The sequence below is a fragment of the Pinus tabuliformis genome, chromosome 2_1 (assembly GCF_031772625.1).
Source record: "Pinus tabuliformis cultivar Carrire ecotype Pingquan chromosome 2_1, CPIR1, whole genome shotgun sequence".
NCBI lineage: Eukaryota > Viridiplantae > Streptophyta > Pinopsida > Pinales > Pinaceae > Pinus > Pinus tabuliformis.
The window spans coordinates 917,571,316-917,575,746 of NC_142299.1; positions in this window are offsets into that span (position 1 = coordinate 917,571,316).

Here is a 4,431-nt window from a genome sequence, read left to right on the forward strand (position 1 = left end):
AAATAACGTGTTGAAATTCGTCTCCCTTGCTTTTTCCAACTATCGGGCTTTTATAATTGGTCGTTTGGACAAATCTCGCTTAAATTGGGGTTGTTTTGGCATAAAATAGAGTTTGTTTTAGTAGAAGGGTCGGTGGGTGCAACAAATCACAACACAAGCTTTTTATCATTCCAAGTGATAATATCCAAAAACCCCTGTAAAACACTAAGATCCGACCAAATCTTTAAGCCCCGGACTTCAAGAAACATTAAATTGGTCATATATCCTTATCGGGTCCGGGCTTGATATCGCAATCGGCATATCGAGAGTGCAACAATCTTGTTAACGGGGATTGCCGACCGCCGATCGCCGATCGCCAATATCGGCGTCGGCCGATCGCATCAACATCCCGCTCATACAATGGCCCGGGGTTCTAGTCTGCCGATCGTCGATGCCAACCTGATCGCTTTATATCGCCGATCGCAATCACAAGTCAGCCCCTGCCTGGTTCCAATATCGTCGATATATATATATATATATATATATATATATATATATATTTATACATATATATACATATACATATACATATACATATACATATACATATACATATACACATATATATATATATATATATATATATATATATATATATATATATATATATATATATATATATAGATATACATATACATATATATGTATGTATACATATATATGTATGTATATATACATATATATGTATATATACATATATATGTATGTATACATATATATATATATATATATATATGTATATATATATACATATATATATATGTATATATATATATATATATATATATATATATATATATATATATATATATATATATGGCCTTCCTCCGACCCGATTTTTCGACAATCACTAATCGAGGTTTTAAGGTCTGCCCTCTGCACGATTTCCAATGCGATTGCTTTTTAAAGGAAAATTCCTCATTTTCTTAAGGAACATAACAACCTTCTTTTCGCAATAACTTCATCATTTGGACTCAGATTGAAGTGCTATTCATGCCGTTGGAATCAGGACAACGAGATCTACGCTCTGGTCCTGGGTCGACTTCATTCTAAGCACTTTGATTTTGTAGCTTTTCCATGCCATTGTATCTGAATATCCATTGGATCAATTAGGTACTGCCATTTCCTTTTCCTTTGATGTTTATGCTTCATTTTCTCCATTTTCAGAATCTTTGTGAATACATGTCCATATCATGCAATCACCAAATGCCGTGAAAATTTGTCCTGGGGATCCAATCCTTCGGTGGGTTTAGTTTTAGTTAACATGAAAGGATTTAATACTTAAAAAAATTATGCGAGATGTGTAGAGTTATTCACTGTAACATCTCCAATTGTAAATGGTAATTAAATAAATTGTTTCTTCTTTTTCCTATCAAGCAAAATTGACCAAGAATGATCATTAGAGGAAATTTTAGCCTAAAAGTGGTCCCCTAAGGAAAAATAATAAAATAATAGAATAAGAGTTATGAATTTTGGAGGGAAAATAAGAAAACTACTTTTTTTCATTGTATTTTTGGCTTATATCCTTATAGGTTTACTCGAATTTGAAGTGCAGACACTAGTTGGATGCAAAATTCAATTATTTATCCAATGAGTACCCATTATGCATACTTTTGAGGGGACCCACAATGATACAAATTGAATATACAATAAAAACACGTGTCAATACGTTTTTTTAATGTATCTTCAATTTGTATCATTGTGGGCCTTCTCAAAAGTATGCATAATGGGTACTCGTTGGATGCGTAATTTAATTCCGCATCCAAAGAGTGTCTACAATTGAAATTTGAGTAAACCTATAACAAGGTAAGTAAAAAAACAATTTAAAAAAGGTAGATTTTAATTTTCCCTCCAAAATATTTACATGTACCTCTTTTTAAATTTAAAGGATTTTGATTGGTTAACATATTATGTATGTGAAAATTTGATGGGAAATTTTAATATGAAATTTCCTCTAATGATTGTTTACAGACTTCTGTAGTAAAATACTTGTCTCAAACAAATATGGCCACTGTAGTAAAATACTTGTCTAAAACAAATATGGCCAACAACAATGGTATATCCTCATACCTGTAAAGCCTAGTACATGTATGCTTTTTCTCTTCCACATGCACTTTCTATGCTCTGAGAAACTCTTGAGCTCTCAAGGATATCCTTGTTCTCATTTCCTATTAGCACGTGTATGACTTCTTTGACAAACTAGCCTTGGATAAGGAAAAAATGAAATAGAGCCTTGTGTCCCCATAGAAAAGGGTATTATACTTGTAACAATTCTATTTCTGGGTTCATGTCACTCTTAAGGGGTAGTCTATTGAATAATTACATAAAACAGTGACCATCACTAGGTAAACCATCATGAAAAATATTCAAGACTTTATGGAAATCAACCAATTGGAAGGAGATCTAATTGGAGATAATCTCTTCTTGGTCAAATATAACATCTTTTTAAAATAAAAGTATAGTATATACATAATTGACATGGGCACATGAAAATTCAATTCGTGCCCCACAATGCAGGTGAACAACCATGAGAAGTATCTATAGAGATATGCTAATAATGAAATATTAATATAATAAAGGTTGGCCAAAATGGGTGCGGACTGAAGAATGAAATCTAAGATCATATTCATTTTTCCACTATGAGAATCAAGTAATGCACCAACTTTAGAAAATTTGAATTTCTTGTTCTGATTTTGCAACATCAACATCTTTTTGAAACCTTAGGAGTTAACAAAACATGGTTAACCTTTTATAGAAAAAGCTAATAGTTTTGGTCTTGGGATCAAATAGATTGGTGCACCAACAAACAATTCACTTAAAATCAAATACCTCTGGAACACATGCAATATTAGCTAGCCCAATATTCCAAATTATATTATTTTGTTTCTCCTTTGTACTCAAATTCAAATAAGTGAATTAGCTTTATCCCCAGAAATGATCTCCTTCCTTTTACTTGCCATATTGCTTGTTTGTTCAATGCACTTAGTTATAAATGACAACTCAATGAGACTTTACGAAGCTCTTAGATATATAAACCCAATTTACATTAGCATTTAGTAACACATTCTTTCACCACATACTGCCTTCATTGAGCCATGCAAGAATGATAATGATAAGTTAATAAACCATGGTAAGTCTTTAAGTGGTGTGCCAGAGGATAATTCACTAGTACAATATCAACACCTTTTCACCTTAGAGATAAGGCTTTCCTAGTGATATTTCAATTAGCATCGAAAGGACAAAACACTTTATTTTCACGAAGTATGGAGTATAAGCTAAAAAATAATTTTAGTATTATAGTATGTCTTCTGAGAAAGCTTTATGTTTTTGAATGAATAGATGTGCAGAGAATGGGTTTTGCAGAATGTAGGGTGTGCAAAAGAAATGTACAGGTGAGTCTTTCACATACTTTCTTAAAAACATGACCAAGTATGGAGTAGTGTGTGGAGTGGGGAATTTTGGGAAGGTGGGGAGGTGTGCGGAGGGATAGGTCATGCAAATGTTTCACACACAACTTGTTAGAAAAATGACTACATATGAAATTTGGAGTAAGGGCAATCAACACATGATGGTGATGATGGTACACATAATTAGATGAACATGTGACTCCAACTATGGTATAGTGACCCCCTATGGGTTACTAAGAATCCAAAAGGCCTTGAATCCATTGGGCATGGAGTCAAAATATTTTAATGAAAATACATGAGTAGATTAAAATATGAACAAATAGAATATGTACAACTTTCTACCCTTCTATGGCACAAAGAGGACTAAGAAATATTCAAACAAGGAAATGCTGAAAAGTGCTGCCTATTAATTGGAAACTTTAAAACTTGGTGATCCATTCCATTCAAAATTTATGAATTGCAATCATTAACCTTATCTATAAGATAAAGTCCAATCCATAGAGCATCAATTTTGGCATGCATGGAGGGTTTCTCCTTAAATGCACAATCCATGGATTTCTTAAATGTAACACTTGCATAATGAATGTTGTCTTATCTTTGTCCTCTTGAAATACCAATACTTAGTTGTACCCAAAAAATCCACAGAGCATGGACATCACTGCAAATCCTGTCACTTGTTGCAACAATATATCCATTTTTGGAAAAGGGTAATTGTCCTTATGTGAAGCCTTCTTAAGATCACAAAAATAATTATCTCCCAATTCTTTTTCCTAACCAAAATTAGATTGGAAATTAATTAAGAATGTCTTATTGGAAAAATAATTCTAGCTTTCTCCATTTTGTTAATTTCCAATTTAACTAATGAATTCAACCTTGAATTCAGTACTCTTGGTTACTATCCCACTAGACTGGCCCCTTCCTTTAAACCAATAACATGTTGTATGATTTTCTTGTTATATTCCTTTAGATCTTGATAAGTCCATGT